The sequence below is a fragment of the Pan paniscus genome, chromosome 18 (assembly GCF_029289425.2).
Source record: "Pan paniscus chromosome 18, NHGRI_mPanPan1-v2.0_pri, whole genome shotgun sequence".
Lineage (NCBI taxonomy): Eukaryota > Metazoa > Chordata > Mammalia > Primates > Hominidae > Pan > Pan paniscus.
The window spans coordinates 14014331-14030013 of NC_073267.2; the positions used below are offsets into that span (position 1 = coordinate 14014331).

Here is a 15683-nt window from a genome sequence, read left to right on the forward strand (position 1 = left end):
TCTTGAGTTTTGTTATGGGGCACAGTTAAATTACTTGGAAAAGTTTTATTCTATCAGATTTTGCTTTTAATATTTGTTAGGCAGGACTAGAACAGTGCTCAGTCTTGGGCTGATTTGGACTATTTTCCATTACCAAGGCAAGATACTTCTCTTTAGAGTAATTACTTCACATGTCTGATAAGGTTTATTTTCTTTGTTCTTTTTGTTCCTTTTACTTTTTCTTTTCTTTCTTTCTTTCTTTTTTTTTTTTTTTTGAGGGGTATGTTTCAGGTGAGAAAGTAAACTTAATCCATGTTGACTGGAAGCAGAACTGTGACTGATTTTAATTCTTATCAAAGTTCCCTTTGGAATTTGTGATTAAACATGCCTTCTTGGATTTGGCCCACTAAGTTAAATAATTGATTTTTCCTTTTTCTGACCTTTCCCAGAGTCCCTGAAATACCCACCCTTCCTCAGTTTCTTCTGTCATACCAACACTCTTCATTAAGCTGTCAACTGTCTAATGCAGTCTTTCTCTAGAAGATACTGCCAATTGCCTACCTAATAGTTATCCCTCCCACTTGTTTGCTAGGTAATAAAACTCTTATATTGTTCAGGGAAGCAATTTTCCTCAGCTAAGTCTTACCTCTCTGGACTTCAGTAAATCTACTAGTAGCCACAGGAAAGTTGTTTGTTTGTGTGTGTGTTTTTTAAATAACACAGCTATTCTTGCATCTGATTTTTTACTGTTTGGAATTTGGATGCAATGCCTGGAGATGCAACATCATTCTTGCAACCAGAAGCACATATATGATACATATTGTGTAATACCAGATAGTGCTATTTATATACAGTAAGAAATGAATGTGCCACTGCCTGATGCTGTGCAATGTGCAGTATATGTGGCCATACTCAGAAGCCCTAACAAGAAGGATGAAGATGCAGGAAGATAGAAGGGCCCTGGGTATGAGCACTAGACTGACTTCTTGCTGTGTGAGAAAAAAATACCCCTTGCCTGTTTAAATCATTTTTTTCTTGGTTTCTGTTACTTGCAGCTGAGCATAATCTTGACTTACATCCCTCTTCTTCGTTCCTCTACAGGTAACAGAATATTGGCGTGTAGCACTCCTCAAAACATAGAAAGCAGAAACAAGTCAATTCTGCCTGGAGGACCTCCCCGATCTCAACACCCAGTGGTTTTGACAGAATTGATATAGAAATAGAAACTTCAAGGTGGGAACTTTTTATTTAATGCAAAGTAATATACGATTTAAGAAACTATATTTGTTGAATGTTATGTATGTGTCAGATAGTGGGTTAAGAAGTGCTTTACGTGAATTATACCGTTTAATATTCAAAACTACATTAAGATGCAGGGATTGATATATTTATCCAACCAATATTTATGAATTATTAGAACTGTTCTAGGTACTGTGGACCTAGCCATGAATTACAAGGTACTTTCTATCCATGGAGTTACAGCCTGGTGAGGGAGACCTGCAACATCAAACAAATAAATAAAATAAAAATAGAAGACTGTGAACAAATCTCTGAGGATTATTAAATCATCTGATGTGATAAAGATAGTGACTATTTTAGAGCAGCTCACTGGGGAAGGCCTCTCTGAGGAGGTGCCTTTTAAGGTAAGAAGTCTGAATGACAAGAATAAGACAACCATGTGAAAATCAGGGCATTTCAGGCAGAGGTTACAGTGAGTGCAAAAGGCCTTGAATTGAAAAGATCGTGGTGAGTTGAAGGAACAGCAAAAAGGTCCTGTGTGTTTGGGGAGTGAAGATGAAAGGGGATGAAGCTGTAGGTACTGGTAGGAGGACAGTCATAAAGGACTGGGTAAACCAAGCTCAGGAGTTTTATTCCATTCTAAGAGGAGTGCTGTGATTTGTTTTATATTTTACAAAATCAATCTGGCTGTTCTTTAGTGAATAAATAGATTATGGGTAGGGGAAAAGAATGAAAGTAAGAAAATGAATTAGGAAGCTTTGCAGCCATTCAGAAGATGAAAGGACTTGGCTGGGTTGGAGTGATAGGAAAGATGAAGGGATGGAGATGAATTTGGACTTTGTTTTGGAGGTGGAGTTCTCAGAGCTTATTTAGGGATTGGCTTACAGGCGATGAGAAAAAGGAATCAAGGATTGATGTTAGGGTTTTGCCTAAGGAATTATCCCCATGTCAAAAATGAGGAAACATATATATGCTTAATATATATCACATATATATTTATATATGTGATATATATGTTTCACATATATATTTATATATATATATGAAACAATTATATATGAAAGAGATTATGAAGTTTGCCAAAGGTCATAAAGGTATCCCATGACTTTCATTTATTATGTATTTATTTATTCATTTGACAAATATGTGTCAGGCATAGCAGAAATAGGAGTGATCAAGACAGTCACGGTCACTCATGGAATTGAAACCAACTCAATAGTCCCATAGACCAATAGTCCCCAACCTTTTATGGCACCAGGGACCGGTTTCATGGAAGACAATTTTTCCACAAACCCGGGTTGTTGGGGGATGGTTTGGGATGATTCAAGCATATCACATTTATTGCGGATTTTATTTCTATTATGATAACATTGCAATATATAATGAAATAATTATACAACGCACCACAATGTAGAATCAGTGAGAGTCCTGACCTTGTTTTCCTGCAACTAGACAGTCCCATATGGTCATGATGGGAGACAGTGACAGATCATCAGGTGTTAGATTTTCATAAGGAACAGGCAACCTAGATCCCTCATATGTGCAGTTCACAATAGGGTTCGTGCTCCTATGAGAATTGAATGCTGCTGCTGATCTGGCAGGAGGCAGAGCTCAGGTAGTAATGCCAGCTATGGGGAGCGGCTGTAAATAAAGATGAAGCTTTGCTTGCCCACTGCTCACCTCCTGCTGTGTGGCCCGTTTCCTAACAGGCTACAGACTACCACCCGTCTGCGGCCTGAGGGTTGGGGGAGACCCCTGCCATTGACAGTTTGGTTTTTTTTCCTCCCAGTAAACATAGAAATTGACCCTTCTGGTCTTAAAGCTTGAAGCTTACATTTGTTTTATCAGAGTTCCTTCCTCAGGAAAGGATCCCCACTCCCCTGCCCCAGACTTTCAAAAAGTATCAAAGAGCTGAAACTCACCAGATCATCACATCCAGGCAATGAGAAGCCAGACCACTTATTCATCCTGATTGCTTCCTTACCCCTCCCAAGTTACATTTCCTTCCTGCTATATAAACCCCTAATTTTAGTCTGTTAGGGAGATGGATTTGAGACTAAGCTCCCATCTCCTCAGCTGCAGCACCCAATTAAAGTCTTCTTCCTTAGCAATAACCGTTGTCCCAGTGATTGGCTTTCTGTACAGAGAGTAACAGGACCTAGACTGAACCCCTGGTGTTTCAGAGGATATTTTACTGCATTATTAAAGTGCTTAGGAGGATTTGAAATTCAAAGTCAGTCATGGTAAGTCAAAGTTCATACTTTGGCTTATGTGGTGTTTGATGGAATTTCCTGCTGTTTGAAAGGGGACACCCAGGGATCAGGACTCTACAGACCCTCCCTCCCATCCCACTTTAGCCCCTCTTGTTCTTTGATTGAATTTTGTCATTCAGCCTCAAGCACGCCTGTTTTGTGTGTGTGTTTTTTTTTTTTTTTTTTTTTTTGAGATGGAGTCTAGCTCTGTCGCCCAGGCTGGAGTGCAGTGGCGTGATCTCGGCTCACTGCAAGCTCCGCCTCCCTGGTTTACGCCATTCTCCTGCCTCAGCCTCCCTAGTAGCTGGGACTACAGGCGCCCACCACCATACCCAGCTAATTTTTTGTATTTTTTAGTAGAGACGGGGTTTCACTGTGTCCAGGATGGTCTCGATCTCCTGACCTCATTATCCGCCCGCCTCGGCCTCCCAAAGTGTTGGGATTACAGGCGTGAGCCACTGCGCCCAGCCTTTTTTTCTTTTGAACAATGTTCTTACGTGGTCCACCAGTGTTTACTGCAGGAGTCTTGGTAAACACTTATTGCATACCTACAAGGTGTCAGGAACTGGACTCGTCGCTGGAGAAATAAAAAATGAGTAATAGATCTCCCTGTGTACAAGGACCCCATTGTCTAGTTGGAAAATATAATCATAAACAATTATTTCAATGCAGTAGACTTAGGGCTGTGATAGAGGCACAGGACATTGTTGGGTCACATGGGAAGGTACCTTACACAGACTGGGCAAAAGTTATTAGAAAATCTCTCTCAGAGAAAGTGATAGAGAAAAAGGAAAAGGAAATGGATTTTGCCATGCAAAAGGAAAGAAAAAGAATTCTAAGGCAGACAGAGCAATCCAAGTAAAATCACAGAGGCTTGAAACAACATGGCAAGTGCAGGGAACTATGATGTGTTTGGACCATAAAGTGAAAAAGGTGGTGGGGGGAGGTGAGCCTGGAGAAAGAGATCCCAACCTGGCCCCAAAGGCAAGTCATTTCAAAGCCTCTTTGCACCACACATTTTCTCTCTCCTTTCCTTCTTCCACAAACAAAACAAAAGTATTTCCCAATGCAGAATGCCAATTGAAATGTGCACTTCAAAGGCTATATTGGGCCAGGCGCGATGGCTCATGCCTGTAACCCCAGCACTTTGGGAGGCGAGGCAGGTGGATCACTTGAGGTCAGCAGTTCAAGACCAGCCTGACCAACATGGTAAAACCCCTTCTCTATTAAAAATACAAAACTTAGCCAGACATGGCGATGTGCACCTATAATCTCAGCTACTTGGGAGGCTGAGGCAGGAGAATGGCCCGAACCCGGGAGGTGGAGGTTGCAGTGAGCTGAGATCACACCATTGCACTGCAGCCTGGGAAACAGAGCGAGACTCCATCTCAGAAAATAAGTAAAATAAACAAAAGACTAGACTGTGTTGGTTTTCTCTCCCTCTTATTTTCTGGGGACCTGCTACATTCTGATCATGGATCCTGTTTTGTTTGAGCGACATCGCGTTTTCCTCTGAAATCCTTTCTGTCTCTCTTCCATCCGGTTGTTTCTTTAACTGAAAAAGGCACCTGCCGGGGAAACATGTTGGGGTCTTGACAGCATCTCATGTCTGTGTATATTTCAAAACACATAAAAGAGATCCTGAGTCACTGAGGGGCATCCTCCTGTTTCTTATGTTTTCTGTTTCAAAGATTGTCTCCAAAGCTCACCTCTTGGTGCTGAGAGTTTTGGGGCTTCTTTATGGAATTGTCTGGAATCTTAAGAAAAAAATATACACTTGCAAATCAGTGCTGTGTTCACAAAGCAAAAGATCACACCCTAAGAACCAGGCTTTCCCTGTTGTTTAGGTCAAATCCCTTTTGACCTAATTCTTAGGGTCCTATAGGTCTGGACTCCTCTAGGCCAGACTTGAACTCTATAATAGTTTACCCCCTAGAAACACTGGACTTCCTTGTGCATCAGTTCCTGCAGCTGTAAAATGCAAGCATTGAACTAGATCATCCTGGAAGGTCTGTTCCACTCTAATAGTCTAGGATTTTGTAAAAAATTAATTTATGATTTAGTTAGTACTTCTGCCAAACATATTCCATAAACCTTCACCCAGCTTTTGAAAAACGACAGATCTTTCTGGATTTCATCTTCTTACATGAGTATTACTTAGCCTTTCTACATCGGTACAGGCTAGATAATCGGAAAAGAAAGGGTGTTAAGAATGCGGGCTCGATGGCTGGACTTGGATCTAATGAATCCTAATATCTGGGAGTGGTGCTTGGGGACCTGTACTCAATAAGCCACCTGAGCGATTCTGATCCACCATTAGTGCATCTGATGTTTCTGCAGGTAACACATTGTATTAGTGTCCTATTGCTGCTGTGGAATATTACCATAAACTTTGTGTCTTAAAACAACACAAGTCTGTCATGTTTACAGGTCTGTGTCTGTTTAGAAGTTCTAAATTATTTTCATGGGGTGAAAATAAAGGTGTCATCAGGGCCTCCTACTGGAAGAATCCCATTCCTTGCCTTTTCCAGCTTCTAACAGCTGCTCATATTCCTCGGCTTATGGTCCTGCACGGCGCCTATCAGTTTCCTTTGTCTCGTCCCTTTCACTGACTCTGAATCTAACTCTCCAGCTTCCCTCTTTTAAGGGCCCCTGTGATTACTGTGAGACCTCTTGGATAATCCAAGATAATCTCCCTGTCTCAAGATTCTTAACTCCATCATGTCTGCAAAGCCACTTTTGCCATGTAGCTAGCATATTCATAGGTCTGGGTATTAAGGTAAAGACATGCTTTGGATGCCCTTATTCAGCCTATATCCCATACTGCCTTGATTTTGCTGAGGCTTATACAAGGGGCCCCAGAATTTGTTGCTGCAAATTTTCTTTTATAAAATCCAATAAGCTGACTCTAGGAGATGTCACTGAAACACTTGCTAAAAATAATGTATATTCCACCAGGTAATCTGCACTCACCTACATCATTTAGAACCCTCCATTTCATCATGCAATTAATTTTTTATATATATATATATATGCTTTCATTATTCACCTGTTAACTCCATAACATGCTAATCACGAGCTAGTTTGCAGCAGTTATATTCCCTTCATCACGGCTGCATGAGGATGTGATTAATTGGAAAACAGGGAGTCCAGAGACATGACCAGAAATGACGTCATGCAGCCCATGCCATCGCAATACAATTGTCAGGTTCACTGGCGGTTTGGTAAAGCTGGTTCAGTTCTATTCCCTTTGTCAGGGATTCCCACATGTGTGAAAATTGGACCAACAGTGGTGGGATTCCATTTCCTGGTTCCATTTCCTATGTTCTTCTCAGAAGATAGAATAGTGTCTGTTAAGACAAGATGGCTTAGGAGGCGGACTGATCTGAATTCACATTCTGCCTTGGCCACTTACTAGCTGCATTGGTTTTGGCATATTACTTAACCTCTCTGTGCCTCAGTTTTATAATCTGAAAAATGGGATCTCATAGCTATTAACTAACAGCAAAGACTAGACCCCTAGGCCTACCTCTTCTCACTCCTGCACCCATGTTTTGCTTGGTGTGAGGTGTAGTGGGCTTTTTTATTCTCTGAAATACCTTAATTTTTGTTTTGAGCCTCAATTCTAACATGCAGAGAAAACAAGGCTTGGGCTGTTTAGGGTTTTTATTCTCTCTTTTCTCAGGGGGTTGAGGCTAAGTTCTGGGGCATGTGGAGTGACATCATGCCGAAGACGTCATTAGCAGTCGGTGCCAGCTCCTCCTGAGAACTGCTCTATTTCATCTGGTCAAAACCAGGACCACTCCAGGCCTCAGTCACTCTTGGCCTCTCTTGAATACAGGAAATATTTGGTAGTTATTTCTCTAGGCTTGGGGAACAGGGAGAGAATGCACTCCCCACTGTGTCAGCGTGCACCTTGCTGGTCACTCAGAACCTTGAGGTTCCTGGCACATCTATCTCAGAACAATTGGTCAGGGCAACCCCACTTCCATTTTTCCTCTGCTATTCCCTGATGACACAGGAAGGGGCATGCTAGGGTCTTGCCATTTTTCACCTGTGCTTTTTCTACCACACAATGTTTTGCACCCTCTGGAGCCTCTCATCCAAGCTGCTTTGGAAGCTTTCTTTCATAGGCAGCTAGAGATAAGGGGCTGAGAATGGCGCAAGAAAACCACCAAGAGTAGAGCTCCTAAAACCAGTGATCCCTTTGCTAGAAGACAAGCTATATGTGAGTCCATCCCCTGCAAATCACTCCTTGGCAGAAGAAACTCAGAAGGCGGTGGAGGGGTTGTAGACAGGGTAAAACACTTATGTTTAATTGCCTTGGGAGGGTCAGAAACAAGTCTCTGTTCAGTTTTGTCAAGCTAATTTGTTAGAAAAGAATGTGCTCAGCATATAAACAAAAGCCTTTTTTCTATAAGCAATTAGGAACCACCCTAATCTTACTCATTTAAACACACACCCAACCACAAAGCTGGAAAGACACCAAAGAGTCGGAAAGACACCAGAGTTGGGGCTGAACAACCGCTTTTGCTAAGCCTCAAACCTTTGCAATTAAAGACTGATCTTCCTTTCTGAAAAGCTTGTCTTTGCGAACCCCTGAGCGTTGATTTCCAATTTGTTTTTGGCCAGGCAGTATTCTCTGTGTACTTTACTTACATGATTTAGAATTTTCATGACATTCTTGTATTTTTTCCCATCACCCAAGTATTTATCATATTTATCATTTCTATATGTTGGGTACATTGAAGGTCTTCTAGCTATTTGGAAAAAGTACAACTCATTTTGTAAACTATAGTCACTCTGCTGTGCTAGCAAACATTACAATGTACTCCTTCCATCTGACTGTATGTTTTACTCATTCACTTTTAACTTTAGCAGTGATGGTGTCAGGCTGTCCTCAACCATGCTGTAGAGGTGCCTCCCCTCTGCTTCCACCACAGCCTCCTCTCCTTTCTCCGTCTCACATTCACACGCTGTTTTGTAACTGACAGCTTATGTGTGTCTGCCCTGTAAACACTGTGAGACCAGTCTTATGTCTACCACTGTGTCCTCAGTGCCTTGTACCATGCCCGGCACATAGAGGCTACTGGGTAAATTATTGTTGAGCAAATGAATGAATGAATGAGTGAATGCCTTCTCTGGGAGGGAAGGTCAAAGGTGTCAGAGGTCATTGCCACAGTGATGAGGATCTGCAAATCTGCAAAGCAAATAACACTGAAAATGGAAGCTATCTTTCCCCCAAATTTCTATGAAATTGAATTTCAAAATTGAAGTGGAAATGAATCACAAGATGGTAGATATCTCATTAAGAGAGATCTCATTAAGAGATCTCATAAATACTTTGATTGAATAATCAGGGCCAATGTTTTTTGAACACTTATCACATGCCAACCACTGACACAGCACTCTTTACATGCATTCCTTCCTCCATTGGGTACTTGAGCTGAATGTCTTCCACTGGCCCTTCCAGATCCACATCTGTGCTTTTTCCATTCCTGCCCTGGGGCTGGAATGCTAACCTGTACAGACTGACTAGGTCCTCTTGCTCTCCAGCTTCTAGATGGATTCAACCATTGGGAGGCATCAGCAGAAGTCAGAGAAGAGGGTAAAATGCAGTCCGGGTATTTAGTCTGTTGGCTGTTTCCCTGCCAAGTCACCATGGGTGATTTAACTGTATCTACTGAAGACCATAGTGCCTGTCTTGCAGCCTTCTCCATACAATTACCTTTTCTGGATGCCAGTAACCACCTCTTCCTCTTGCCCTTGCAGGCTTAGAGACGTATCAGCTGCCTTCTGTTATTACCCCAGGGGTATTCACCATGCCATGTGGGTTTCCTTAAATCCTGTCACCCTTTTCTCATAACAACAGTTATGTCATTAATAGCTCCATTTTAAAGAGAGGACACTAAGTCTTAAAGAGATTAAGAGACACTTCGAGGCCAGGTGTGGTGGCTCATGCCTGTAATCCTAGCACTTTGGGAGGCTGAGGCAGGAGGATCACTGGAGCCCAGGAGTTCAAGACCAGCCTGAGCAACATGGCAAGACCCCATCTCTACAGAAAAGTAAAAAATTTAGCTTGGCGTGGTGGCACATGCCTGTAGTCCCAGCTACTCAGAAGGCTGAGGCAGGAGAACCACTTGTGCCCAGGAAGTCAAGGCTGCAATGAGCCCTTTTCATGCCACTGCATTCCAGCCTTGGCAACAGAGCAAGATCCTGTCACTAAAAAAAAAAAAGAAAAAAAAGAGAGAGACGTGTCCAAGGTCACCGAGTCAGTAGGAGCAGATCCTCCAACCTAGATCTGTCTAACTCTATTGCTAATGCTTCCCTTCTGTGATATTTAAGGTGAGAGAGTGGCTGGTGCCCCAAGGCTGAGATGTAACTCGGAGAAAAACTAACTGGAGCAATGTTTACTGGGAGCCAAGAGCAGAATTCTCATTTCAGACCTCTGCTTCCACAGATGGGCACTTAGAGTTTGGCTCTGAGGGGTGGTGGTGGTTCACAGAGAGTTCAAACCCCATCACAGACACATGTGGGTGAATAAAGTGGCAGGGTCTTTGCTTTTTCCAAGTGCCTGATACAGGCTTGCAGATGCGTGGGGGTGTGAACAAGAGAGCCTCAAGTGGATTTCACTCTTGGATGTAGCCTATAAATATGTATGTTGAGCACCATGAATCATTTAGGGCTGGATTGGTTGCAGTTTTTCATTTTTTAAGGGATGGTTTCATGACTCAGAGATACTGGCATGCACCCCCGAGGCCAGAGTGGAACCGAACACTTTACAGAAATTGGAAGGAAACAAAATATTTGCTGCCTAGCTTTATTCTGAGAACTTTTTCTAAGTTTAAAAACATACAAGGGAGCAGAGAACGGGTCACAAATGAGCTTCATTCAGGGTTGTGGTGTTTTGATATATATATTTTACTGGATTTTGACCACAATCCATGGCTCATAGCTTCCATAGCCTTTTTCCAGTCTTTTGTTAGAATGTCAGGTGTGCCAGGCCTCAGGAAACAGAAGCTCGCTGACTTTCCCCAGCCCTCCTCTCACTCTAATCCTTCCCCGGTCTTTCTGATTGTGGGTCTTAAGACCAACCATCCCCAGAGAGAGTCCTGCTTTATATCCTGGGGAAAGGAATGCTGAGGTCATGAATCTTCCCTAAAAACACAAGAGAACTGGGTCCAGAGATCTTCTGGATAACTGAACATGTGGAGGTTTCTGAAGGGTGGTCCCCAGGGAGAGCATGGAAGCTCTGTGTCCCTTCTCCCATACCTCACCCTATACATCTCTTCATTTGGATCCTTTGCAATATCTTTTACAATAAACTGATAAATGCATTTCCCTGAACTCTGTGAGATGCTCCAGTAAATTAATTAGATTCAAGGAGGGATTCTTGGGAACCCCAGTTTGAAGCTGGTCAGAAATTTCAGAGGCCTGGGCTCACGACTGGTGTCTGGGGTAGGGGTGAGGGGGCAGTCTTGGGAACTGAGCCCTCAATCAGTGGCATCTGATGCTATCTCCAGGTGGATGGTGTAAGAATCAAATTAGAGCACACCCAGCTGGTGTTCCCTGCTTGGCGTGTGGAGGAAAAAAACCCATATATTTGGTCACAGAAGCCTTCCATGTTGATGATTGTTGTTGTGGTAGTGTGAGACTAGAGGAGAAACATAGTTTGAGAGTTTTTCCGAAATAAGTGTGATAAAAGCTTTGGAAATTGTACAGCTTTTATAATTTTTTTCACCACTTGTACAATTGTAACTTCACCTCTCCAAGCCTCGGTTCCCACATCAGCACAATGGGCATAAGAGCTCAATGAGATGTGTGCCTCTACAGCACTAGTACAGGACATGGACTTCACATGCATAACTGGTGGTCTTCCTCCTCTTCCTCTCAAGCGGCTCCAACTCACAGCCAAATCTGAGTGCCTAGCATGCTTCCAGCCAGCCCTCAGAAATTAGCAGTTGTTAATTGGTGAATGTTGCCTCTCTGGCTGTATAGTAAGTGTATTAGTCCGTTCTCACATTGCTGTAAAAAACTATCTGAGACTGGGTAATTTATAAAGAAAAGAGATTTAATTGGCTCACAGTGTGGCAGGTTGTACAGGAAGCATGGCTGGGGAGGCCTCAGAAAACTTACAATCGTGGTGGAAGGTGAAGAGGAAGGAGACAGGTCTTACATGGCTGGATGAGCAGGAAGCGTGGGGAAGAGTTGCTATACACTTTTAAACAACCAGATCTCGGGAGAACTCACCTGCTATCACAGGAACAGCAGCAAGGGGGACGTCCACTCCCATGATCCAATCACCTCCCACCAGGTTTCTCCTCCAACACTGGGGCCTATAATTCGACATGAGATTTGGGCAGGGACACAGAGGCAAACCATGTCAGTAAGCTCCTGCATGGTATGTGTATCAGTCAAGTGATGCTGCAGTAACAACACTAAGCCTCTTGTTCTTTTTTTTTTTTTTAACTTTAAGTTCTGGGATACATATGCAGAATATGCATGTTTGTTACATAGGTATGCATGTGCCATGGTGGTTTGCTGCACCTATCAACCCGTCATCTAGGTTTTAAGCCCCACATGCATTAGGTATGTGTCCTAATGCTTTCCCTCCCCTTGCCCCGCACCCCCCGACAGGCCCTGGTGTGTGATGTTCCCCTCCCTGTGTCCATGTGTTCTCATTGGTCAACTCCCACTTATGAGTGAGAACATGCAGTGTTTGGTTTTCTGTTCCTGTGTTAGTTTGCTGAGAAGGATGGCTTCTAGCTTCATCCGTGTCCCTGCAAAGGACATGAGCTCATTCTTTTTTATGGGTGCATGGTATTCTACGGTGTATATATGCCACATTTTCTTTATCCAGTCTATCATTGAGGGTAAGCCCTTGTTCTCATACCATATTGCTTCCCTTTTTCCTTTTTTATTGATATATAACAATTGTACATATTTTGAGGGTACTTGTGATATATTTTGAGGGTACTTGTGATATTTCGATACCTGTATAAAGCGTGTAATTATCAAATGAGGGTAAATAGAACATTCATCACCTCAAACTTTTATCTGTTCTTTGTGTTGAGAACATTTCAATTCTTCTCTTCTAGGTATTTTGAAATATACAATAAGTTATTGTTAACTCTAATTTCCCTTTGTGCTATCAAATGCTAAAACATATTGCTTCTGTGTTTTTGTACCCCTTAACCAACTTTTCTTCATCTCTCCACACTGCCTTTTCTTCCCAGCCTCTGGTAACCAGCATTCTACTCTCTATCTCTATGAGATCCACTTTTTAAGCTCCTGTATATGAGTGAGAATCTCAGATGTTTATCTCTCTTTACCTGACTTACTTCATGTAACATAATGACCTTTGGTTCCATCCATATTGCTGCAAATGACAGAATTTTGTTATTTTTTATGGTTGAATAATATTCTATTGTTTCACTCCCATACTGTCTGCCTAGACACCCTTTCTCCACTTCATCTGGAGGGTTACCCTAGAGGCTTCCATGTTAGAAACAGGGGACCCCATTCCTGCACGGAGTTGATTCCAGATGGTTCATGGGTGGGCATCTGATACAGGCAGAATCCTTCCCTGAGAATGGGGATCTAGAACTCAGAAAGAGACTTGGAACATGTTGGTATGTATGTACGCTTTCACATGGACCAGCGAAATGGTGAAAGCTAGACTGGGTAGAGAGATTGAAAATAAAACAGCCATTAAGATAGGAGAAGGATTGAGAGAAGAGATTTTCATGAGAGCACTCAGAAGTCCTTGATTCCAATTAGACCTGAGGCCCAGCCACATTACTGTCTTGGCTTCCAGGAATAATCCTAGTACCCTACTTCTCTGAAAATCCTTCGGTTTCTGTCACTTGCAACCGAGAGTCAGCATCCAGGTGGCAGACTGACATCTATCCACTTGGTTTAACTTATTATTTTGAAATAATTTTAGACTTCTCGCCAACACATTTTTACTCCATATCATTTCTGATTTGTTTTTGCCCACTTATAAAATGGAAAGAAATATTTTCTGGAACCATTCCTTTTTTTAGTAGAATGCACATAAAAATCTACTCTAGAGCCTAGCATAGCAAATGCTTAGTGGGGATCTGCAATAATCCTCTCTATACTTTCTTTCTCTTTTTTTTTCTTTGAGATGGATTTTTGCGCTTGTTGCCCAGGCTGGAGTGCAATGGCATGATCTCAGCTCACCGCAACCTCCATCTCCCAGGTTCAAGTGATTCTCCTGCCTCAGCCCCCAGAGTAACTGGGATTACAGGCATGCGCCACCACACCCAGCTAATTTTGTATTTTTAGTAGAGATGAGGTTTCTCCATGTTAGTCAGGCTGGTCATGAACTCCCGACCTCAGGTGATCCACCTGCCTTGGCCTCCCAAAGTGCTGGGATTACAAGCGTGAGCCACCGCACTCAGCCCACTTCTTTCCCTTAAAGATATTTGCTTCTTGGTTCTGCACCAGGCTAGGCTAAGTAGTTGCCAGCCATTTTTCTGGTTCCTTTCCTGAATGAATGGTTTCCACCTCTTTCTTCATTGCTTGTACAGTCATCCCTTGCTATCTGAGAGGGATTTGTTCCAGGACCCTGGCAGATACCAAAATCTGCAGATGCTCAAGTTGCATATGTGAAATGACATAATATTTGCATATAACTTATACATATCTCTGTGTGTTAGGCCGTTCTTGCATTGCTACAAAGAAATACCTGAGACTAGGTAATTTATAAAGAAAAGAGTTTTAATTGGCTCACAGTTCTGTAGGGCATACAGGAAGCATCACATAAGCATCTGCTTCTGGCGAGGCCTCAGGAATCTTACAATCATGGCAGAAAATGAAGAGGGAGCAGGTGTCTCACGTAGTGGGAGCAGGAAGGAGGCAGGGGCTGCCACACACTTTTAAATGACCAGATCTTTCAAGAACTCAGACAGAGAACTCACTTATCACCAAGGGGACGGCCCAAGCCATTCATGATGGATCTGCCCCCATGATCCAAAAGGCTGCCACCAGACCCCACCTCCAACATTTGGGATTATAATTCAACATGAGATTTGGGTGGGACATCCAAACTTTATCACTCCATATACTTTAAATCATCTCTAGATTACTTATAATATTAACATAATGTAAATGCTATGTAAATAGATACTATACTGCATTGTTTTTAAGTTTCCATTATTTTCATTGTTATATTGTTATCTGTTTTTCCTGGATATTTGCTACTGTGGTTGGTTGAATCTGCAACATGTAACCCTTGGATACAGAGGACTAGCTCCATGTGCATTTGGGCCAAGACAGTTTGGGTTGGGCCAATGCAATTACTTGAGAAAGTGCTGGATGGCAGGGACACTTTGGAATCAGAAAGGAGAATCTCTTTTAAAGCAAGGGATCTCACTCAGTGAGACAAAAGAGAACTTTTAACAAGGTCAATACTTGAACTTGACTATATCCAAAGTAGTAAATGCTAGTGCTCATTCAAACCCTTTCATCTGATGTTTCAGGAAGATAATGGACCACCAGGGGGGTTTGTTAGCCAGTGAACTTGGCCTCCACAGTCATCCTTCCCCACTCTTTCCACCTGAGCCCCTAATGGCTTTACCTCCCGACCATTCTTCCCCCCAGATTAAATATATATGGTCAAAGGATATCAAAATTCCTCAAAATGCAAAAAAAAAAGGAATTAGTTATAATTTTATGTCAAAGAATGTGAAATGTCTATTTAAGGACAGTGTTTTAGTTATTAATTATGAACTGTTATTGACCCACTGTCATACTTCAACATAAATGCTGCATTTTTCTCTGTCATCTGGGAAGCTTTCATATGAAGTCTTCTTTATTCTCATGACTAATAGCTGATCCTATAAGTACCCTCTTACATATACATTACTGTTGCATATACAATATTCCCATAAGATTATAGTATTCTCTTTTTACTGTACTTTTTCTATGTTTGGATATGTCTAGATACACAAATACTTACCAGTGTTACAGCTGCCTACAGTATTTCATATGGCAACATGCTGTACAGATTTGTAGTCTAGGAGTAATAGGTTGTACCATATATCCTGAGTATGTAGTAGGTGATATCATCTAAGTTTGTGTATGTAAAAGTTACGGTGTTTGCACAATGATCCAATCACCTAACAATGCATTCTTATTTATTTATTTATTTATTTTTAATTTTTATTATTTTTTTTTTTTTTTGGA

General features: G+C 42.0%; 1 protein-coding gene across 1 annotated transcript in view; it reads left to right on the forward strand.

Annotated features, from left to right (window-relative positions):
- SHISA9 (shisa family member 9) overlaps window positions 1-15683 on the forward strand; it is a 664814-nt gene that overhangs the window by 573320 nt on the left and 75811 nt on the right. Inside the window, exon 5 of the transcript XR_004666778.3 lies at window positions 1081-1212. The gene's annotated coding sequence lies outside the window, so the exon portion shown is untranslated. The remainder of the gene's footprint in view (window positions 1-1080; window positions 1213-15683) is intronic.